This window comes from Hyla sarda, chromosome 5, assembly GCF_029499605.1.
Source record: "Hyla sarda isolate aHylSar1 chromosome 5, aHylSar1.hap1, whole genome shotgun sequence".
Classification (NCBI taxonomy): domain Eukaryota; kingdom Metazoa; phylum Chordata; class Amphibia; order Anura; family Hylidae; genus Hyla; species Hyla sarda.
This window is the reverse complement of record NC_079193.1, coordinates 23601509-23625397: the sequence shown is the minus strand read 5'-3', so window position 1 is coordinate 23625397 and position 23889 is coordinate 23601509.

The following is a 23889-nucleotide window of genomic DNA, read 5'->3' as shown; positions in this document are numbered from 1 at the left end:
CCCCCCCCTTGTCACATTCTCCCCCCTCCATGTTACATTCACCTCCCCCCCCTGTCACATCCCCCCCCCTTCATATCACATCCCCCCCCCCCTTCATATCACATCCCCCCCTTGTCACATTCTCCTCCCCCTTGTCACATTCTCCTCCCCCTTGTCACATTCTCCTCCCCCTTGTCACATTCTCCTCCCCCTTGTCACATTCTCCCCCCTCCATGTTACATTCATCTCCCCCCCCTGTCACATCCCCCCCTTCATATCACATCCCCCCCTTCATATCACATCCCCCCCTTCATATCACATCCCCCCCCTTGTCACATTCTCCCCCTCCATGTTACATTCACCTCCCCCCCGTCACATCCCCCCCCTTCATATCACATTCTTCCCTCTTGTCACATTCCCCCTTTGTCACATTCATCCCCCCCCCCCTCTCACCTTGTCTTGTCCTGCAGCAGAATACACTGGGTTTGCCGGTGCATTGCCGTAGAATGAGATTTGCCATAGAATGAGATGGTCCGCCTCCATCACATCCTATTGGCTCTCTCTTGTCACGTGACATATTTAAACGTCACGCATCGATGCGCACAGCAGTGTCAGTTTGGCTATCACAGGAAGAGGATCTCCTCACCCTGTGATAGCTGAAGCTGTACGGAGCTCTCATGGCCTCTGTGGCCCGACAGAAGTTCACACATGTACGCAGCTCATACGGCTGCCTCATATACATTTACTCTATTATTACATCCACAGCGCTATCGGGATCCCTATGCCCGATGGCGCTGTCATCAGTGTGCGTCCCCGCGAGCGCCCCCCGCCCGCAGCTCTACTCCCCGTCCCCCGCAGCTCTACACCCCGTCCCCCGCAGCTCTACTCCCCGTCCCCTGTGAACGCTCAGGGAGCGATCCACAGCGCTATGGGGATTCCTATGCCCGATGGCGTTGTTATCAGTGTGCGTCCCCGCGAGCGCCCCACGCCCGCAGCTCTACTCCCCGTCCTCCGCCCCCCGCAGCTCTACTCCCCGTCCCGTTAACGCTCAGGGAGCGGGGAACAGAAAGTAGAGCATCGGGCGCAGGTCAAGTTATTCGCGTAGTGCTGCGCATGCGCAGTACTACTTTACCTGCGCCCGATGCTCTACTTTCTGTTCCCCGCTCCCTGAGCGTTAACGGGACGGGGAGTAGAGCTGCGGGGGACGGGGAGTACAGCTGCGGGCGTGGGGCGCTCGCGGGGACGCACACTGATAACAACGCCATCGGGCGTAGGAATCCCCATAGCGCTGTGGATCGCTCCCTGAGCGTTCACAGGGGACGGGGAGTAGAGCTGCGGGGGACGGGGTGTAGAGCTGCGGGGGACGGGGAGTAGAGCTGCGGGGGACGGGGAGTAGAGCTGCGGGGGACGGGGAGTAGAGCTGCGGGGGACGGGGAGTAGAGCTGCGGGGGACGGGGAGTAGAGATGCGGGGGACGGGGAGAAGAGCTGCGGGGGACGGGGAGTAGAGCTGCGGGGGGCGGGGGACGGGGAGTAGAGCTGCGGGGGACAGGGAGTACAGCTGCGGGGGACGGGGAGTAGAGCTGCGGGCGGGGGGCGCTCACGGGGACGCACACTGATGACAGCGCCATCGGGCATAGGGATCCCGATAGCGCTGTGGATGTAATAATAGAGTAAATGTATATGAGGCAGCCGTATGAGCTGCGTACATGTGTGAACTTCTGTCGGGCCACAGAGGCCATGAGAGCTCCGTACAGCTTCAGCTATCACAGGGTGAGGAGATCCTCTCCCTGTGATAGCCAAACTGACACTACTGTGCGCATCGATGCGTGACGTTTAAATATGTCACGTGACAAGAGTGAGCCAATAGGCTGTGATGGAGGCGGACCATCTCATTCTATGGCAAATCTCATTCCACGGCAATGCACCGGGCAGATTTCAAACCTAGTGTATTTGCTGCAGAACAAGTCCTTACCCCTTCAGCCAATCACTGGCTTGACAAGTGACACCACTGCGGCCTGTGATTGGCTAAAAAGGGAAAGGTCCTGGAAGATGAATAGAGAGCAGGGACCGGGACTAGGTGAGTAAAAGTTTTTTTATTTTACTACTTTTTCCTTTTACACTTAGCTCAGTGTTTTTCTAACAGGGTGCCTCCAGCTGTTGTGAAACTACTCCTCCCAGCATGCCCGGACAGCCTTTGGCTGTTCGGGCATGCTGAGAGTTGTAGTTTTGCAACAGCTGGAGGCCCCCTGGTAGGGAAACACTGACTTTTAGTATTTTTCTTTACCTGCTCTGGCTGGCCCCCGCAACGGGAGCCGACCAGAGCAGATAATCGCATGTTTTCCCGGGGGCCGCATCGCTATATCGCATTGCTTTGGCGATATATCGTGCAGCCCGGCAATTCTGCAATTCTACCCCGAGCGTGACTCGGGGTTACCGATCCTGGCAGGGAAAATTAACCCAGAGTCACGCTCGGGATTACCGCTCAGGAGGTTAAACAGTCAGTAGCAGAAAGCAGCTCCAAAAGGTAGTGCTGATCAGCAGCAGAAGACACAGCCCAGAAAGGGTTAAAAAGCCTCAAGGTGAAGATGTAGCAGAGCTGAAGATGTTCCAGTAGCAATATCAACCAAGATTTTTTTACACACTGCATGGGTTACTAGTGTTGAGCAGCATAGTCCATATTCAAATTCGCGATATTTCGCGAATATATGGCCGAATATTCGTCATATATTCGGGTTTTATTTCCGCATATCCGAAAATTAGCATAGCCAAAGATTAGCATTTGCGAAAATTTGCATATGAACATGTTTCGCATGTGCGAAAATTAGCACGCCAGTCTCACACAGTAGTATTAGAGCCTTCTTTACACCACACAAGCTGGAAGCAGATGATCACTGTGATGTGTACTGTGGAAAAAAAACAAATATTCGTAATTGCGAATATATAGTGCGATATTCGCGAATAAAATCCGCATTACGAATCTTCGCGAGCAACACTATGGGTTACTTCTTTCCCACCAGCAACCACCTGTTAGTGCTTCAAGGACTATAAGAACTGTTCAAGCTCCTTTGCCTCTAATGTGATTGCAACACAACTCCCTGTCCCCAGGGTCTTGGCTTTATCAGAACTTCACTAATCTCAATGGTGGTATAAGCCATGATAACGTCCCCTGTGCAGACCCCCTTCTACAATACCGCTAGCTCCTTCTCTTGGCCTCACGAGGTGCTAAGCTGGCTCTCCAGTCATGGGGATGTTGTTCTAGCATAAATAATGCATTTGTTTAGACGGCTCCAATAGCTGTGAAAATTCCATTCTTATACAAGCATAAGTACACTTTTTATGCCCCCTATTAACAAGTTCCCACAAAGCCATGATTTTAAGGGGTACTCCCCTGGAAAACATTGTTTTAAAATCACCTGGTACCAGAAAGTTAAACAGATTTGTAAATTACTTCTATTTAAAATCTTAACCCTTCCAGTACTTGTCAGCTGCTGTATGCTCCACAGGAAGTTCCTTTCTTTTTGAATTTCTATTCTGTCTCATCACAGTGCTCTCTGCTGACACCTCTGTCCATGTCAGGAACTATCCGGAGCAGAATAGGTTTGCTATGGGGATTTGCTCCTACTCTGGACATGGACAGAGGCGTCAGCAGAGAGCACTGTGGTCAGACAGAAAGGAAATTCAAAAAGAAAAGACTTTCTCTGGAACATAAAGCAGTTTATAAGTGTTGGAAGGATTACGATTTTTAAATAGAAGTAACTTACAAATTTGTTTAACTTTCTGGCACCAGTTCACTTAAAAAAAAAAAAAAAAAAATATATATATATATATATATATATATATATATATATATATATATATATATTCCAGTGGAGTACCCCTTTAGGGACAATGTGATATTCAAAATGTGTCAGCCTTTGCAGCGATGCAGTTTTATTGTAACATTGACTATAGTGTGAAGTTTTATCATTCATCTGGAGCTGAAAGTCCATCATTCTTCGTATTCTACAAAGCAGAGAACCCCTTTAAGTAGGCAAAATGGTGTAACATAGAACCAGACAGATTTACAATATTAATGAGAAGGAGCCCAGCACATTAGAGTACTTGGTGTAATTGATGATGACAGGTGAACATTAAAGATCTCATAGCAAACCCATAACCAATGTCAGATGCGGAGCAAGGACATTGATATACAGTCTTCACAATCTGGTTTCATGTCTCAGCAGCTTCAAGGCTCATCTGACTATTTCTTTCACATCAGATGGCACATGTGTAGTCACTGACCTTGCCAATAGTGAAAGGATAATCTTTCTGCGCAGATCAGCTGTTCTTGGACAGTTCTAAGAAGCTCAGCCATGATGCATCTCAGATATCATTCAGCAGCTTCTGTGTTCTCTTCGGGTCAGATACATGATAAAAATTATTCTGATTTGCCACTTCAAACTTTGAAACTAATTCAGGAATCTTTCTTCTTCTAGAACCATCTCTATTCAATGTTCTTAAAAAAAAATAAAAACATAAAAGAAAAAAAAAGAAACAACATCATTTTCCATTGTCTTCTTTCTCTTGACCTGTCCCTTTCCTGCGCTTCCTGATTCACCTATATTCCTATCTTTTCCCTCTCTCTTCCTGTTATTGACCTGATCCTTCCTTGTGTCTGTTCCCTTATAACATATGTCCTTCCCTGCTGTTTCCCTTCTATTGGTTCCGCCAACCTGTATCTTTTCTGCCCTCTTATCTCCCATTCTTGTCCTTCTTCCATTCCAAATTTATCATATATCTCTTCCCTGACTTTCTTTTACTCATATCATGTTCTCTCCCGGTTATTTCTGCTCCTTACCTTAGTCTGTTCTCTCCTTTCTCCCTTTCCACCCTATTCTGTTCCCTTCCAATCTATTCTCTGTTCTCTCTATGCCCTACCTCTATTTTCCTTCTGTCCTTCCTCTGTTCATCCCTGACTTTTCTCTGGTCTCTTCTTTTATATATCTCTATCTGTTCACCAGTCTTCACATGCCCCTCTGTCCTTCTTTGTTTCTTTCCATGTCCGTCTTATGTTCCATCCCTGTATTTTCCCTGATTTCCCCATGTCTGTCCATTGTTCTGTTCCAGCCCTGTGTCCATTAATCTCTGACCTTTCCTGGTTCTCTTCCTGACTCCTCTATTCCCACCTCAACAGTCTTCCTATCCCTCTTTGTCTTTCCCTTTTCTCTTTCTGCCGTTCATTTGTTCCTTCCCTTCCTCTTCTCTGTTCCCTTATTGACGTTTTCCATTTCCACCTTATACCAGTGTTCTGTTCTCCTCCAGTGTTCTGTTCTCCTCCAGTGTTCTGTTCTCCTCCAGTGTTCTGTTATCCAGTGTTCTGTTATCCAGTGTTCTGTTCTCCAGTGTTCTGTTCTCCTCCAGTGTTCTGTTCTCCTCCAGTGTTCTGTTCTCCTCCAGTGTTCTGTTCTCCTCCAGTGTTCTGTTCTCCTCCAGTGTTCTGTTCTCCTCCAGTGTTGTGTTCTCCTCCAGTGTTCTGTTCTCCTCCAGTGTTCAGTTCTCCTCCAGTGTTCTGTTCTCCTCCAGTGTTCTGTTCTCCTCCAGTGTTCTGTTCTCCTCCAGTGTTCTGTTCTCCTCCAGTGTTCTGTTCTCCTCCAGTGTTCTGTTCTCCTGCAGTGTTCTGTTCTGTCCTCCAGTGTTCTGTCCTCCAGTGTTCTGTTCTCCTCCAGTGTTCTGTTCTCCAGTGATCTGTCCTCCAGTGTTCTGTTCTCCTCCAGTGGTCTGTTCTCCTCCAGTGTTGTGTTCTCCTCCAGTGTTGTGTTCTCCTCCAGTGTTGTGTTCTCCTGCAGTGTTCTGTTCTCCTCCAGTGTTCTGTTCTCCTCCAGTGTTCTGTTCTCCTCCAGTGTTCTGTTCTCCTCCAGTGTTCTGTTCTCCTCCAGTGTTCTGTCCTCCAGTGTTGTGTTCTCCTCCAGTGTTCTGGTCTCCTCCAGTGTTCTGTTCTCCTGTAATGTTCTGTTCTCCTCCAGTGTTCTCTTCTCCTGCAGTGTTCTGTTATCCAGTGTTCTGTTCTCCAGTGTTGTGTTCTCCTCCAGTGTTGTGTTCTCCTGCAGTGTTCTGTTCTCCTCCAATGTTCTGTTCTCCTCCAGTGTTCTGTTCTCCTCCAGTGTTCTGTTCTCATCCAGTGTTCTGTCCTCCAGTGTTCTGTTCTCCTGCAGTGTTCTGTTCTCCTCCAGTGTTGTGTTCTCCTACAGTGTTCTGTTCTCCTCCAGTGTTCTGTTCTCCTCCAGTGTTCTGTTCTCCTCCAGTGTTCTGTCCTTCAGTGTTCTGTTCTCCTCCAGTGTTCTGGTCTCCTCCAGTGTTCTGTTCTCCTGTAATGTTCTGTTCTCCTCCAGTGTTCTCTTCTCCTGCAGTGTTCTGTTATCCAGTGTTCTGTTCTCCAGTGTTGTGTTCTCCTCCAGTGTTGTGTTCTCCTGCAGTGTTCTGTTCTCCTCCAATGTGCTGTTCTCCTCCAGTGTTCTGTTCTCCTCCAGTGTTCTGTTCTCATCCAGTGTTCTGTCCTCCAGTGTTCTGTTCTCCTGCAGTGTTCTGTTCTCCTCCAGTGTTGTGTTCTCCTACAGTGTTCTGTTCTCCTCAATGTTCTGTTCTACTCCAGTGTTCTGTTCTCCTCCAGTGTTCTGTTCTCATCCAGTGTTCTGTCCTTCAGTGTTCTGTTCTCCTCAATGTTCTGTTCTCCTCCAGTGTTCTGTTCTCCTCCAGTGTTCTGTTCTCATCCAGTGTTCTGTCCTCCAGTGTTCTGTTCTCCTGCAGTGTTCTGTTCTCCTCCAGTGTTCTGTTCTCCTCCAGTGTCCTGTTCTCCTCCAGTGTTCTGTCCTCCAGTGTTCTCTTCTCCTGCAGTGTTCTGTTCGCCTCCAGTGTTCTGTTCTCCTCCAGTGTTCTGTTCTCCTCCAGTGTTCTGTTCTCCTCCAGTGTTCTGTTCTCCTCCAGTGTTCTGTTCTCCTCCAGTGTTCTGTTCTCCTGTGTTCTGTTCTCCTCCAGTGTTCTGTTCTCCACTGTTCTGTTCTCCTGCAATTTTCTGTTCTCCTCCAGTGTTCTGTTCTCCTCCAGTGTTCTCCGCCAGTGTTCTGTTCTCCTCCAGTGTTCTGGTCTCCTCCAGTGTTCTGGTCTCCTCCAGTGTTCTGTTCTCCTGTAATGTTCTGTTCTCCTCCAGTGTTCTCTTCTCCTGCAGTGTTCTGTTATCCAGTGTTCTGTTCTCCAGTGTTCTGTTCTCCTCCAGTGTTCTGTTCTCCTCCAGTGTTCTGTTCTCATCCAGTGTTCTGTCCTCATCCAGTGTTCTGTTCTCCTGCAGTGTTGTGTTCTCCTACAGTGTTCTGTTCTCCTCAATGTTCTGTTCTCCTCCAGTGTTCTGTTCTCCTCCAGTGTTCTGTTCTCCTCCAGTGTTCTGTTCTCCTCCAGTGTTGTGTTCTCCTCCAGTGTTCTGTTCTCCTCTAGTGTTCTGTTCTCCTCCAGTGTTCTGTTCTCCTCCAGTGTTCTGTTCTCCTCCAGTGTTCTGTTCTCCTCCAGTGTTCTGTTCTCCTCCAGTGTTCTGTTCTCCTGCAGTGTTCTGTTCTGTCCTCCAGTGTTCTGTCCTCCAGTGTTCTGTTCTCCTCCAGTGTTCTGTTCTCCAGTGATCTGTCCTCCAGTGTTCTGTTCTCCTCCAGTGGTCTGTTCTCCTCCAGTGTTGTGTTCTCCTCCAGTGTTGTGTTCTCCTCCAGTGTTGTGTTCTCCTGCAGTGTTCTGTTCTCCTCCAGTGTTCTGTTCTCCTCCAGTGTTCTGTTCTCCTCCAGTGTTCTGTTCTCCTCCAGTGTTCTGTCCTCCAGTGTTGTGTTCTCCTCCAGTGTTCTGGTCTCCTCCAGTGTTCTGTTCTCCTGTAATGTTCTGTTCTCCTCCAGTGTTCTCTTCTCCTGCAGTGTTCTGTTATCCAGTGTTCTGTTCTCCAGTGTTGTGTTCTCCTCCAGTGTTGTGTTCTCCTGCAGTGTTCTGTTCTCCTCCAATGTTCTGTTCTCCTCCAGTGTTCTGTTCTCCTCCAGTGTTCTGTTCTCATCCAGTGTTCTGTCCTCCAGTGTTCTGTTCTCCTGCAGTGTTCTGTTCTCCTCCAGTGTTGTGTTCTCCTACAGTGTTCTGTTCTCCTCAATGTTCTGTTCTACTCCAGTGTTCTGTTCTCCTCCAGTGTTCTGTTCTCATCCAGTGTTCTGTCCTTCAGTGTTCTGTTCTCCTCCAGTGTTGTGTTCTCCTACAGTGTTCTGTTCTCCTACAGTGTTCTGTTCTCCTCAATGTTCTGTTCTCCTCCAGTGTTCTGTTCTTCTCCAGTGTTCTGTTCTCATCCAGTGTTCTGTCCTCCAGTGTTCTGTTCTCCTGCAGTGTTCTGTTCTCCTCCAGTGTTCTGTTCTCCTCCAGTGTCCTGTTCTCCTCCAGTGTTCTGTCCTCCAGTGTTCTCTTCTCCTGCAGTGTTCTGTTCGCCTCCAGTGTTCTGTTCTCCTCCAGTGTTCTGTTCTCCTCCAGTGTTCTGTTCTCCTCCAGTGTTCTGTTCTCCTCCAGTGTTCTGTTCTCCTCCAGTGTTCTGTTCTCCTGTGTTCTGTTCTCCTCCAGTGTTCTGTTCTCCACTGTTCTGTTCTCCTGCAATTTTCTGTTCTCCTCCAGTGTTCTGTTCTCCTCCAGTGTTCTCCGCCAGTGTTCTGTTCTCCTCCAGTGTTCTGGTCTCCTCCAGTGTTCTGTTCTCCTGTAATGTTCTGTTCTCCTCCAGTGTTCTCTTCTCCTGCAGTGTTCTGTTATCCAGTGTTCTGTTCTCCAGTGTTCTGTTCTCCTCCAGTGTTCTGTTCTCCTCCAGTGTTCTGTTCTCATCCAGTGTTCTGTCCTCATCCAGTGTTCTGTTCTCCTGCAGTGTTGTGTTCTCCTACAGTGTTCTGTTCTCCTCAATGTTCTGTTCTCCTCCAGTGTTCTGTTCTCCTCCAGTGTTCTGTTCTCATCCAGTGTTCTGTCCTCCAGTGTTCGGTTCTCCTCCAGTGTTGTGTTCTCCTACAGTGTTCTGTTCTCCTACAGTGTTCTGTTCTCCTACATGTTCTGTTCTCCTCCAGTGTTCTGTTCTCCTCCAGTGTTCTGTTCTCCTCCAGTGTTCTGTTCTCCTCCAGTGTTCTGTTCTCCTCCAGTGTTCTGTTATCCAGTGTTCTGTTCTCCTCCAGTGTTCTGTTCTCCTCCAGTGTTCTGTTCTCCTCCAGTGTTCTGTTCTCCTCCAGTGTTCTGTTCTCCTCCAGTGTTCTGTTCTCCTCAATGTTCTGTTCTCCTCAATGTTCTGTTCTCCTCCAGTGTTCTGTTCTCCTCCATTGTTCTGTTCTCCTCAATGTTCTGTTCTCCTCCAGTGTTCTGTTCTCCTCCAGTGTTCTGTTCTCCTCCAGTGTTCTGTTCTCCTCCAGTGTTCTGTTCTCCTCCAGTGTTCTGTTCTCCTCCAGTGTTCTGTTCTCCTCCAGTGTTCTGTTCTCCTGCAGTGTTCTGTTCTGTCCTCCAGTGTTCTGTCCTCCAGTGTTCTGTCCTCCAGTGTTCTGTTCTCCTGCAGTGTTCTGTTCTCCTCCAGTGTTCTGTTCTCCAGTGATCTGTCCTCCAGTGTTCTGTTCTCCTCAATGTTCTGTTCTCCTCCAGTGGTCTGTTCTCCTCCAGTGGTCTGTTCTCCTCCAGTGTTCTGTTCTCCTCCAGTGTTCTGTTCTCCTCCAGTGTTCTGTTCTCCTCCAGTGTTCTGTTCTCCTCCAGTGTTCTGTCCTCCAGTGTTCTGTTCTCCTCCAGTGTTCTGTCCTCCAGTGTTGTGTTCTCCTCCAGTGTTCTGGTCTCCTCCAGTGTTCTGTTCTCCTGTAATGTTCTGTTCTCCTCCAGTGTTCTCTTCTCCTGCAGTGTTCTGTTATCCAGTGTTCTGTTCTCCAGTGTTCTGTTCTCCTCCAGTGTTGTGTTCTCCTGCAGTGTTCTGTTCTCCTCCAGTGTTCTGTTCTCCTCCAGTGTTCTGTTCTCCTCCAGTGTTCTGTTCTCATCCAGTGTTCTGTCCTCCAGTGTTCTGTTCTCCTGCAGTGTTCTGTTCTCCTCCAGTGTTGTGTTCTCCTACAGTGTTCTGTTCTCCTCCAGTGTTCTGTTCTCCTCCAGTGTTCTGTTCTCCTCCAGTGTTCTGTTCTCATCCAGTGTTCTGTCCTCCAGTGTTCTGTTCCCCTCCAGTGTTGTGTTCTCCTCCAGTGTTGTGTTCTCCTACAGTGTTCTGTTCTCCTACAATGTTCTGTTCTCCTCAATGTTCTGTTCTCCTCCAGTGTTCTGTTCTCCTCCAGTGTTCTGTTCTCATCCAGTGTTCTGTCCTCCAGTGTTCTGTTCTCCTGCAGTGTTCTGTTCTCCTCCAGTGTTCTGTTCTCCTAAAGTGTTCTGTTCTCCTCAATGTTCTGTTATCCTCCAGTGTCCTGTTCTCCTCCAGTGTTCTGTCCTCCAGTGTTCTCTTCTCCTGCAGTGTTCTGTTCGCCTCCAGTGTTCTGTTCTCCTCCAGTGTTCTGTTCCCCTCCAGTGTTCTGTTCTCCTCCAGTGTTCTGTTCTCCTCCAGTGTTCTGTTCTCCTGTGTTCTGTTCTCCTCCAGTGTTCTGTTCTCCACTGTTCTGTTCTCCTGCAATGTTCTGTTCTCCTCCAGTGTTCTGTTCTCCTCCAGTGTTCTGGTCTCCTCCAGTGTTCTGTTCTCCTGTAATGTTCTGTTCTCCTCCAGTGTTCTCTTCTCCTGCAGTGTTCTGTTATCCAGTGTTCTGTTCTCCAGTGTTCTGTTCTCCTCCAGTGTTGTGTTCTCCTGCAGTGTTCTGTTCTCCTCAATATTCTGTTCTCCTCCAGTGTTCTGTTCTCCTCCAGTGTTCTGTTCTCATCCAGTGTTCTGTCCTCCAGTGTTCTGTTCTCCTGCAGTGTTGTGTTCTCCTCCAGTGTTGTGTTCTCCTACAGTGTTCTGTTCTCCTCCAGTGTTCTGTTCTCCTCCAGTGTTCTGTTCTCCTCCAGTGTTCTGTTCTCCTCCAGTGTTCTGTTCTCCTCCAGTGTTCTGTTCTCCTCCAGTGTTCTGTTCTCCTCCAGTGTTCTGTTCTCATCCAGTGTTCTGTTCTCCTCCAGTGTTGTGTTCTCCTACAGTTTTCTGTTCTCCTACAGTGTTCTGTTCTCTTCAATGTTTTGTTCTCCTCCAGTGTTCTGTTCTCCTCCAGTGTTCTGTTCTCATCCAGTGTTCTGTTCTCCTGCAGTGTTCTGTTCTCCTACAGTGTTCTGTTCTCCTACAGTGTTCTGTTCTCCTCAATGTTCTGTTTTCCTCCAGTGTCCTGTTCTCCTCCAGTGTTCTCTTCTCCTGCAGTGTTCTGTTCACCTCCAGTGTTCTGTTCTCCTCCATTGTTCTGTTCTCCTCCAGTGTTCTGTTCTCCTCCAGTGTTCTGTTCTCCTCCAGTGTTCTGTTCTCCACTGTTCTGTTCTCCTGCAATGTTCTGTTCTCCTCCAGTGTCCAGTTCTCTAGTGTTCTGTTCCACTGCAGTGTTCTGTTCTCCTCCAGTGTTCTGTTCTCTAGTGTTCTGTTCCCCTGCAGTGTTCTGTTCTCCTCCAGTGTCCTGTTCTCCTCAGTTTTCTGTTTCCTCCCATGTTCTGTTCTCCTCCAGTGTTTTGTTCTCCTCCAGTGTTCTGTTCTCCTGAAATATTCTGTTCTCCTCTAGTGTTCTGTTCTCCTGCAATATTCTGTTCTCCTCCAGTGTTCTGTTCTTCTCCTGTCAGAACCTATAGGGTTCAAAGATTCTGACAGTTTCTTTTTTTGTTTTTGTTGCCACCTTCCCAGGTTGCGCTTAGCTGTATGGCTGGTCAGCTGACCTTTTGATGAGAGCACCTGCGAGGTTGCCTATTTAACCTGGCAGTTTGCTCTCATTCAATGCCTGTGAAAGAGTCCAACTCCAGTTGCTAGCGATTTGCAGTGGGGATCAAAAGTTTGGTCACCCCAGGTAAAAATTTGTATTAATGTGCATAAAGAAGCCAAGGAAAGCTGGAAAAAATCTCCAAAAGGCATCAAATTACAGATTACACATTCTTATAATATGTCAACAAAAGTTAGATTTTATTTCCATCATTTACACTTTCAAAATAACAGAAAAAAAAATGGTGTCTGCAAAAGTTTGGGCACCCTGCAGAGTTAATATTGTTACGCCGAGCGCTCCGGGTCCCCGCTCCTCCCCGGAGCGCTCGCTTCACTCTCCCCGCGGCAGCGCTCCGGTCACGTCCTCTGACCCGGGGCGCTGCGATTCCGCTGCCAGCCGGGATGCGATTCGCGATGCGGGTAGCGCCCGCTCGCGATGCGCACCCCGGCCCCCCTACCTGACTCGCTCTCCGTCTGTTCTGTCCCGGCGCGCGCGGCCCCGCTCCCTAGGGCGCGCGCGCGCCGGGTCTCTGCGATTTAAAGGGCCACTGCGCCGCTGATTGGCGCAGTGGTTCCAATCAGTGTGTTCACCTGTGCACTTCCCTATATCACCTCACTTCCCCTGCACTCCCTTGCCGGATCTTGTTGCCTTAGTGCCAGTGAAAGCGTTCCTTGTGTGTTCCTTGCCTGTGTTTCCAGACCTTCTGCCGTTGCCCCTGACTACGATCCTTGCTGCCTGCCCCGACCTTCTGCTACGTCCGACCTTGCTTTTGCCTACTCCCTTGTACCGCGCCTATCTTCAGCAGCCAGAGAGGTGAGCCGTTGCTAGTGGATACGACCTGGTCACTACCGCCGCAGCAAGACCATCCCGCTTTGCGGCGGGCTCTGGTGAATACCAGTAGTGGCTTAGAACCGGTCCACTAGCACGGTCCACGCCAATCCCTCTCTGGCACAGAGGATCCACTACCTGCCAGCCGGCATCGTGACAGTAGATCCGGCCATGGATCCCGCTGAAGTTCCTCTGCCAGTTGTCGCTGACCTCACCACGGTGGTCGCCCAGCAGTCACAACAGATAGCGCAACAAGGCCAACAGCTGTCTCAACTGACCGTTATGCTACAACAGTTACTACCACAGCTTCAGCAGTCATCTCCTCCGCCAGCTCCTGCACCTCCTCCGCAGCGAGTGGCCGCTCCTGGGATACGCTTATCCTTGCCGGATAAATTTGATGGGGACTCTAAGTTTTGCCGTGGCTTTCTTTCCCAATGTTCCCTGCATCTGGAGATGATGTCGGACCTGTTTCCCACTGAAAGGTCTAAGGTGGCTTTCGTAGTCAGCCTTCTGTCCGGAAAAGCCCTGTCATGGGCCACACCGCTCTGGGACCGCAATGACCCCGTCACTGCCTCTGTACACTCCTTCTTCTCGGAAATCCGAAGTGTCTTTGAGGAACCTGCCCGAGCCTCTTCTGCTGAGACTGCCCTGTTGAACCTGGTCCAGGGTAATTCTTCCGTTGGCGAGTATGCTGTACAATTCCGTACTCTTGCTTCAGAATTGTCCTGGAATAATGAGGCCCTCTGCGCGACCTTCAAAAAAGGCCTATCCAGCAACATTAAAGATGTTCTGGCCGCACGAGAAATTCCTGCTAATCTACATGAACTTATTCACCTAGCCACTCGCATTGACATGCGTTTTTCCGAAAGGCGTCAGGAACTCCGCCAAGATATGGACTCTGTTCGCACGAGGCGTTTCTTCTCCTCGGCTCCTCTCTCCTCTGGTCCCCTGCAATCTGTTCCTGTGCCTCCCGCCGTGGAGGCTATGCAGGTCGACCGGTCTCGCCTGACACCTCTAGAGAGGACACGACGCCGTATGGAGAACCTCTGCCTGTACTGTGCTAGTACCGAACACTTCCTGAGAGATTGTCCTATCCATCCTCCCCGCCTGGAAAGACGTACGCTGACTCCGCACAAAGATGAGACAGTCCTTGATGTCTACTCTGCTTCTCCACGTCTTACTGTGCCTGTGCGGATGTCTGCCTCTGCCTTCTCCTTCTCTACAGTGGCCTTCTTGGACTCTGGATCTGCAGGAAATTTTATTTTGGCCTCTCTCGTCAACAGGTTCAACATTCCGGTGACCAGTCTCGCCAGACCCCTCTACATCAATTGTGTAAATAATGAAAGATTGGACTGTACCATACGTTTCCGCACGGAGCCCCTTTTTATGAGCATCGGATCTCATCATGAGAGGATTGAACTTTTGGTCCTCCCCAATTGCACCTCGGAAATTCTCCTTGGACTTCCCTGGCTTCAACTTCATTCCCCTACCCTGGATTGGTCCACTGGGGAGATCAAGAGTTGGGGGTCCTCTTGTTCCAAGAACTGTCTAAAACCGGTTCCCAGTAACCCTTGCCGTAACTCTGTGGTTCCTCCAGTAACCGGTCTCCCTAAGGCCTATATGGACTTCGCGGATGTTTTCTGCAAAAAACAAGCTGAGACTCTACCTCCTCACAGGCCTTATGATTGCCCTATCGACCTCCTCCCGGGCACTACTCCACCCCGGGGCAGAATTTATCCTCTCTCTGCCCCAGAGACTCTTGCCATGTCCGAATACGTCCAGGAGAATCTAAAAAAGGGCTTTATCCGTAAATCCTCCTCTCCTGCCGGAGCCGGATTTTTCTTTGTGTCCAAAAAAGATGGCTCCCTACGTCCATGCATTGACTACCGCGGTCTTAATAAAATCACGGTTAAGAACCGCTACCCCTTACCCCTCATCTCTGAACTCTTTGATCGCCTCCAAGGTGCCCACATCTTCACTAAATTGGACTTAAGAGGCGCCTATAACCTCATCCGCATCAGAGAGGGGGACGAGTGGAAAACGGCATTTAACACCAGAGATGGACACTTTGAGTATCTGGTCATGCCCTTTGGACTGTGCAACGCCCCTGCCGTCTTCCAAGACTTTGTCAATGAAATTTTTCGTGATCTGTTATACTCCTGTGTTGTTGTATATCTGGACGATATCCTAATTTTTTCTGCCAATCTAGAAGAACACCGCCAGCATGTCCGTATGGTTCTTCAGAGGCTTCGTGACAACCAACTCTATGCCAAAATTGAGAAATGTCTGTTTGAATGCCAATCTCTTCCTTTTCTAGGATATTTGGTCTCTGGCCAGGGACTACAGATGGATCCAGACAAACTCTCTGCCGTCTTAGATTGGCCACGCCCCTCCGGACTCCGTGCTATCCAACGCTTTTTGGGGTTCGCCAATTATTACAGGCAATTTATTCCACATTTTTCTACCATTGTGGCTCCTATCGTGGCTTTAACCAAAAAAAATGCTGATCCCAAGTCCTGGCCCCCTCAAGCAGAAGACGCCTTTAAACGACTCAAGTCTGCCTTTTCTTCGGCTCCCGTCCTCTCCAGACCTGACCCTTCCAAACCCTTCCTATTGGAGGTTGATGCCTCCTCAGTGGGAGCTGGAGCTGTTCTTCTACAAAAAAATTCTTCCGGGCATGCTGTCACTTGTGGTTTTTTCTCTAGGACCTTCTCTCCAGCGGAGAGGAACTACTCCATCGGGGATCGAGAGCTTCTAGCCATTAAATTAGCACTAGAGGAATGGAGGCATCTGCTGGAGGGATCAAGTTCTCCTGTTATTATCTACACCGACCACAAGAACCTCTCCTACCTCCAGTCTGCCCAACGGCTGAATCCTCGCCAGGCCCGGTGGTCTCTGTTCTTTGCCCGATTTAATTTTGAGATTCACTTTCGTCCTGCCGATAAGAACATTAGGGCCGATGCTCTCTCTCGTTCCTCGGATGCCTCAGAAATTGAACTCTCTCCGCAACACATCATTCCACCTGACTGCCTGATCTCCACTTCTCCTGCCTCCATCAGGCAGACTCCTCCAGGAAAGACCTTTGTTTCTCCTCGCCAACGCCTCGGAATCCTCAAATGGGGTCACTCCTCCCATCTCGCAGGTCATGCGGGTATCAAGAAATCTGTGCAACTCATCTCCCGCTTCTATTGGTGGCCGACTCTGGAGACGGATGTTGTGGACTTTGTGCGAGCCTGCACTATCTGTGCCCGGGATAAGACTCCTCGCCAGAAGCCCGCTGGTTTTCTTCATCCTCTGCCTGTCCCCGAACAGCCTTGGTCTCTGATTGGTATGGATTTTATTACTGATTTACCCCCTTCCCGTGGCAACACTGTTATTTGGGTGGTCGTTGATCGATTCTCCAAAATGGCACATTTCATCCCTCTTCCTGGTCTTCCTTCTGCGCCTCAGTTGGCTAAACAATTTTTTGTACACATTTTTCGTCTTCACGGGTTGCCTACGCAGATTGTCTCGGATAGAGGCGTCCAATTCGTGTCTAAATTCTGGAGGGCTCTCTGTAAACAACTCAAGATTAAATTAAATTTTTCTTCTGCATATCATCCCCAGTCCAATGGACAAGTAGAAAGGATTAACCAGATCTTGGGTGATTATTTGCGACATTTTGTTTCCTCCCGCCAGGATGACTGGGCAGATCTCCTCCCATGGGCCGAATTCTCGTATAACTTCAGGGTCTCTGAGTCTTCCTCCAAATCCCCATTTTTCGTGGTGTACGGCCGTCACCCTCTTCCCCCCCTCCCTACTCCCTTGCCCTCTGGTCTGCCCGCTGTGGATGAAATTTCTCGTGACCTTTCCATCATATGGAGAGAGACCCAAAATTCTCTCTTACAGGCTTCATCACGCATGAAGAAGTTCGCGGATAAGAAAAGAAGAGCTCCCCCCGTTTTTTCCCCTGGAGACAAGGTATGGCTCTCCGCTAAATATGTCCGCTTCCGTGTCCCGAGCTACAAGTTGGGACCACGCTATCTTGGTCCTTTCAAAATTTTGTGTCAAATTAATCCTGTCTCTTATAAACTTCTTCTTCCTCCCTCTCTTCGTATCCCTAATGCCTTTCACGTCTCTCTTCTCAAACCACTCATCCTCAACCGTTTTTCTCCCAAATCTGTTCCTCCCACTCCTGTTTCCGGCTCCTCGGACATCTTCTCGGTCAAAGAAATTTTAGCTGCCAAAAAGGTCAGAGGGAAAAATTTTTTTTTAGTGGACTGGGAGGGTTGTGGTCCTGAAGAGAGATCCTGGGAACCTGAGGACAACATCCTAGACAAAAGTCTGCTCCTCAGGTTCTCAGGCTCTAAGAAGAGGGGGAGACCCAAGGGGGGGGGTACTGTTACGCCGAGCGCTCCGGGTCCCCGCTCCTCCCCGGAGCGCTCGCTTCACTCTCCCCGCGGCAGCGCTCCGGTCACGTCCTCTGACCCGGGGCGCTGCGATTCCGCTGCCAGCCGGGATGCGATTCGCGATGCGGGTAGCGCCCGCTCGCGATGCGCACCCCGGCCCCCCTACCTGACTCGCTCTCCGTCTGTTCTGTCCCGGCGCGCGCGGCCCCGCTCCCTAGGGCGCGCGCGCGCCGGGTCTCTGCGATTTAAAGGGCCACTGCGCCGCTGATTGGCGCAGTGGTTCCAATCAGTGTGTTCACCTGTGCACTTCCCTATATCACCTCACTTCCCCTGCACTCCCTTGCCGGATCTTGTTGCCTTAGTGCCAGTGAAAGCGTTCCTTGTGTGTTCCTTGCCTGTGTTTCCAGACCTTCTGCCGTTGCCCCTGACTACGATCCTTGCTGCCTGCCCCGACCTTCTGCTACGTCCGACCTTGCTTTTGCCTACTCCCTTGTACCGCGCCTATCTTCAGCAGCCAGAGAGGTGAGCCGTTGCTAGTGGATACGACCTGGTCACTACCGCCGCAGCAAGACCATCCCGCTTTGCGGCGGGCTCTGGTGAATACCAGTAGTGGCTTAGAACCGGTCCACTAGCACGGTCCACGCCAATCCCTCTCTGGCACAGAGGATCCACTACCTGCCAGCCGGCATCGTAACAAATATGTTGTACTGCCCCCTTTGGCAAGTATCACAGCTTGTAAACGCTTTTTGTAGCCAGCCAAGAGTCTTTCAATTCTTGTTTGAGGTATCTTTGCCCATACTTCCTTACAAAAGTCTTCCAGTTCTTTGAGATTTCTGGACTGTCTGTCACGCACTGCTCTTTTAAGGTCTAACAATAGATTTTCAATTATGTTGTGCTCAGTAGATTGTGAGGGCCATGGTAAAACCTTCAGTTTATGCCTCTTAATGTAATCCCCCATGGATTTCGAAATTTTATTGAATCCATTTTTCCTTCTACACGTGAGATGTTCCCTGTGCCACTGGCTGCAATCCAACCCCAAAACAAGATTGATCCACCCCCATGCTTAACAGTTGGACAGAGGTTCTTTTCTTTAAATTCTGTTCCCCTTCTTGTCCAAACGTACCTTTCCTCATTCCGGCCAAAAAGTTCAATTTTAACCTCATCGGTCCAAAGAACTTGTTTCCAAAATGCATCAGGCTTGTCTATATGTTCATTTGCAAAGTTCAAATGCTGATTTTTGTGGTGACGACGTAGAACAGGTTTTCTTCTGATGACTCTTCCATGAAGACCATATTTGTACAAGTATCTCTTTATAGTGGAATAGTGTACCACAACTCCAGTGTGTGCCAGATATTTCTGGAGGAATTGTGCAGTCAAACGGGGGTTTTGAATTGTTTTTCTCACAATCCTGTGAGCGGTTCTGTCTTATATTTTTCTTGGTCTTCCAGATCTTGCTTTAACTTCCACTGTTCCTGATGACTGCCATTTCTTAATTACATTCCGAACAGAGGATATTGACATCTGAAAACATTTTGCTATCTTCTTATAGCCTTCTCCAGCTTTGTGAGCGTCAACTATTTTCAGTTTCAGACTTCTAGACAACTGCTTAGAAGAACCCATGGTGCTGATTGTTGGGGCAAGGTCAGATGAGTCTGGGCATTTAAAACCTTTGAGATTGACATCACCTGGTCTTCCCAGATTGTGATTGAGAACAATCCATGACACTAGCAGGTCTCAGCTTTGCAAAGGGGGCAGTGCATGCTATAAATTCTGCAGGGTGCCCAAACTTTTGCAGACGCCATTTTTTTGTTTTCTGTTATTTTTTGAAAGTGTAAATGATGGAAATAAAATCTAACTTTTGTTGACATATAAGAATGTCTAATCTGTCATTCGATGCCTTTTGGAGATTTTTCCATCTTTCCTTGGCTTCTTTATGCACATTAATAAAAAATTTTATCTGGGGTTCCCAAACTTTTGATCCTCACTGTAACCTGTGTATTCTTGTTTACCCGGCATCTGTGACGTTTGGCTTATCTTTTCGACTTCTCTCTGGTATTAGCAATTTTGTACTTTGACAACTCCTAGTTTTGACGCTGATAGTGGAGATTGACTTATTGTGTGAGTGTTTTAGTTTTGCTTCTGTTCTCCAGTGTCCTGTTCTCCTCCAGTGTTCTGTTCTCCTCCAGTGTTGTATTCTCCTGCAGTGTTCTGTTCTTCTCCAGTGTTCTGTTGTCCTTCAGTGTTCTGTTCTCCTCCAGTGTTCTGTTCTCCTGCACAGTTCTGTTCTCCAGTGTTCTGTTCTCCTCCAGTGTTCTGTTCTCCTCCAGTGTTCTGTTCTCCGACACTGTTCTGTTCTCCTGCACTGTTCTGTTCTCTAGTGTTCTGTTCTCCTCCAGTGTTCTGTTCTCCTGCAGTGTTCTGTTCTCCTCCAGTGTTCTGTTCTCCTGCACTGGTCTGTTCTCCTCCAGTGTTCTGTTCTCCTGCACTGTTCTGTTCTCCAGTGTTCTGTTCTCCTCCTGTGTTCTGTTCTCCTCCAGTGTTCTGTTCTCCTCCAGTGTTCTGTTCTCCTGCACTGTTCTGTTCTCCAGTGTTCTGTTCTCCTGCACTGTTCTGTTCTCCAGTGTTCTGTTCTCCTGTGTTCTGTTCTCCTCCAGTGTTCTGTTCTCCTCCAGTGTTCTGTTCTCCTCCAGTGTTCTGTTCTCCAGTGTTCTTGTCTCCTCCAGTGTTCTGTTCTCCTCCAGTGTTCTGTTCTCCTCCAGTGTTGTTGTCCTCCAGTGTTCTGTTCTCCTCCAGTGTTGTTGTCCTCCAGTGTTCTGTTCTCCTCCAGTGTTCTGTTCTCCAGTGTTCTGTTCTCCAGTGTTCTGTTCTCCAGTGTTCTGTTCTCCTCCAGTGTTCTGTTCTCCTCCAGTGTTCTGTTCTCCAGTGTTCTGTTCTCCTCCAGTGTTCTGTTCTCCTCCAGTGTTCTGTTCTCCTCCAGTGTTCTGTTCTCCTCCAGTGTTCTGTTCTCCTCCAGTGTCCTGTCCTCTCCCAGTGTTCTCTTCTCCTCCACTGTTCTCTTCTACTTTAGTACTTATTCTTTTCCCTTCCGATCCTCGTATTGTTACTTCATGTCATTACTTTCTGTCCTTCCACTCTTCTCTCCTTGTGCTTTCTCTGTTCTCTTCCTTTCCATCTTCTTTTTCTTTTTACCCTATATTCTTCCGACCCTTCATTTTTCTCTGCCCAATTTTTCTCTACCCCCCTTGAATTTAGATGTTTTCTTCTATCCTCACATAGAAACTCATATAAATCTCTTTGTGATATTATTCTACCTCTTTCCAACAATCTTCTCTTTCTCCTTCCATGTCTTTTCCCTCTTTCTTCCCTTACCTTCCATTGTTCTCTTACACTGAATCTATAAATGAGTACCTGTGACCAATCCCCCCCCAAATTGGAGTGCATTATCATTAAATAAAATTGGGTGCCCTGATCAAAAATCTTTTTACAGTTTCTTGATACACCCTTTCATTCCTGAGATATAAGGGTTTATATATCATCTGACAATTCAGGAACTCAGTCAGATGAGCATGAATTTAATAATCAGGTGATAGGGGGATAATACAGTGTGTGTGAGGAGGTGTGTTAGGTAAACATGCCCCTCAATGTAAAACATTCACACACCCCTGACTGTATAACTCAGCCCATTATTAACCCCTTAAGGACGCAGGGTTTTTCCTTTTTTGCATTTTCATTTTTTCCTCATCACCATCTAAAAATCATAACGCTTTCAATTTTGCACATAAAATTCCATATGATAGCTTATTTTTTGTGCCACCAATTCTACGTTGCAGTGACATTAGTCATTTTACCAAAAAATCCACACGAAACGGAAAAAAAAATTAATTGTGGGCCAAAATTGAACAAAAAATGTCATTTTGTAACTTTTGAGGTCTTCGTTTCTACGCAGTGCATTTTTCTGTAAAAATAACACCTTATCTTTATTCTGTAGGTCCATACGGTTAAAATGATACTCTACTTATATAGGTTGGATATTGTCGTACTTTGGAAAAAAATCATGACTACATGCAGGAAAATTTATACATAAAAAATTCTCATCTTCTAACTCCTATAACTTTTTAATTTTTCCGCTTACGGGCCGGTATGAGGACTAATTTTTTGTGCCATGTTCTGAAGATTTTATCGGTACCCTTTTTTTTATTTATCGGACTTTTTGATCGCTTTTTATTCATTTTTTCATGATATAAAAAGTGACCAAAAACACACTATTTTGGACTTTGAAATTTTTTTGCGCGTACGCCATTGACCGTGTGGTTTAATTAATGATATATTTTTATAGTTCGGACATTTCCACATGCGGCGATACCACATATGTTTATTTTTATTTACACAGTTTTTTTTATGGGAAAAGGGGGTGATTCAAACTTTTATTAGGGAAGGGGTTTAATGATCTTTTATTAACTTTTTTTTTCCACTTTTTTTTTGCAGTGTTATAGCTCCCATAGGGGAATATAACACTGCACACACTGATCTCTTAGGCTGGGTTCACACTATGTTTTCTCCCATACGGGAGCGCATACGGCAGGGGGGAGCTAAAATCTCGCGCTCCCGTATGTCACCGTATGCGCTCCCGTATGTCATTCATTTCAATGAGCCGGACGGAGTGAAACGTTCGGTCCGGTCGGCTCATTTTTGCGCCGTATGCGCTTTTACAACTGGACCTAAAACTGTGGTCAACCACGGTTTTAGGTCCGGTTGTAAAAGCGCATACGGTGCAAAAATGAGCCGACCGGACCGAACGTTTCACTCCGGCCGGCTCATTGAAATAAATGACATACGGGAGCGCATACGGTGACATACGGGAGCGCGAGATTTTAGCTCCCCCCTGCCGTATGCGCTCCCGTATGGGAGAAAACGTAGTGTGAACCCACCCTTACCCTGATCCCTGCAAAGCCATAGCTTTGCATGGATCAGCGAGATAGGGGCTCCATTGCTCAAGCCTGTAGCTCAGGCTTGGCGCAATCAAACGCCGATCGGACGCGACGGAGCAAGGTAAGGTGGTCTCCACTCGCGTCCTAACTGATCGGGACATTGCTATTTTATCGTGATAGTCCCAATCAGCCCGACTGAGCTGCCGGGAAGCGTCTACTTTCATTTTTAGAAGCGGCGATCAACTTTGATCGCCGTGTCTAAAGGGTTAATAGTGTGCAGCAGAACGATCGGTGCCGAACGCTATTAGCCAAGGGTCCGGGCTATCGTTAGCAGCCGGGACCGACCGGGTGTTTTAAACACCGGGACCGGCCGAGGGGCGTACAGGTTGCCCTTTGTCCTGAAGGAGTTCAAATTAAGTTCACGCCCATCTGACTGATTCCCTGAATTGTCAGACAAATTATAAACCCCAATATCTCAGGAATTGAAGAATGTATCAAGACACTTTAAAAAGGTCTGTGATCAGTGCATCCTATAGTATTTAATGAATTTGATGATTTTTTTTTAAATGAACTGATGCCAGAAGGTTATACAGATTTGTAAAGTACTTCTATTTAAAATTCTTCATTCTTACAGTACTTATCAGGTGCTGTAGGCTAAAGAGGAAGTTGTATAGTTCTTTTTTGTCTGACTACAGTGCTCTCTGCTGCCACCTCTGTCCATATCAGGAACTATCCAATGCAGAAGAGATTTGCTATGGGGATTTGCTCCTGCTCTGGATATTTCCTGACAGGGACAGAGGTGTCAGCAGAGAGCACTGTGCTCAGACTGGGAGGAACTATACAACTTCCTCTGGAGCATACAGCAGCTTATAAGTACTGGAAGTATTAAAATCTTTAAATAGAAGTAATTTACAAATCTTCAAAGTATGTAGATACATAAATGAATGTTCGGCACAGCACTGGCGAGTAAAGGGTATGTGGTGGTATGATTGGATCCGTGCGTCAGGAGTGCAATGAGATCACTGGAGGTGCAAATACGGGGTGCAGGTAAGGAAAGGCACAAATCGCTATGTTATCAGGGCAGTAGAAGAAAACCGCACTCACCTGTCAGTAGTGCACCGATGCTTTATTACAAAAGAACCGTGGACATGAACACAAGACAGCAGGATATGTGTTCATGTTCATGGTTCTTTTGTAATGAAGTATTGGTGCACTACTGACTGGTGAGTGCGGTTTTCTTCTACTGCCCTAATTTACAAATCTGTTTAACTTTCTGGCACCAGTTGATTTAAAAAAATATATATATTCCACCGGAGTACCCCTTTAATGAAAATTTCCTTTTTCTTCTTTTCCTACCTTATCTTTCCCCTACTCTATCCCTTTCTCCTTCTCTGTTACTCTTATTTTAGTGCACATTGAAAGTATACACTACAAAATACAGATGGCTACACCAGTGATTTCATATGAGGCCCCCTCCCCTCCCAAAAACAGTTAGCGCAGTGAAGCCAACATTGCCTGTTCCATCTTAATTTAATAGATTGAGGAGTCTTATTGTAAATTTTGCTAAAGGAAACCTCCCAGACCAGCGTGGATTCATTCTGATTATATCTTCAAAAAGCTTAAGGTCTTTTTTAAATGTTTATTAAGCATAAAATTAATTTTAAATGCATCAAAGAATCTGAGGAATGGAACATTTATGGGAATGTACAAATTAAATTTACACACTACAGGAAATCTATGTCGTCTGCCTCTAAGAGATGTATTAATATTTAATAAAGTCAGGTTACACTTTAACAGGCCTTGTGGATATAGTTCTGGTACAGTAAATTTAAGTAAAGGATTTCACAGCCAAACTGATCATGACTCATTGTGACCGC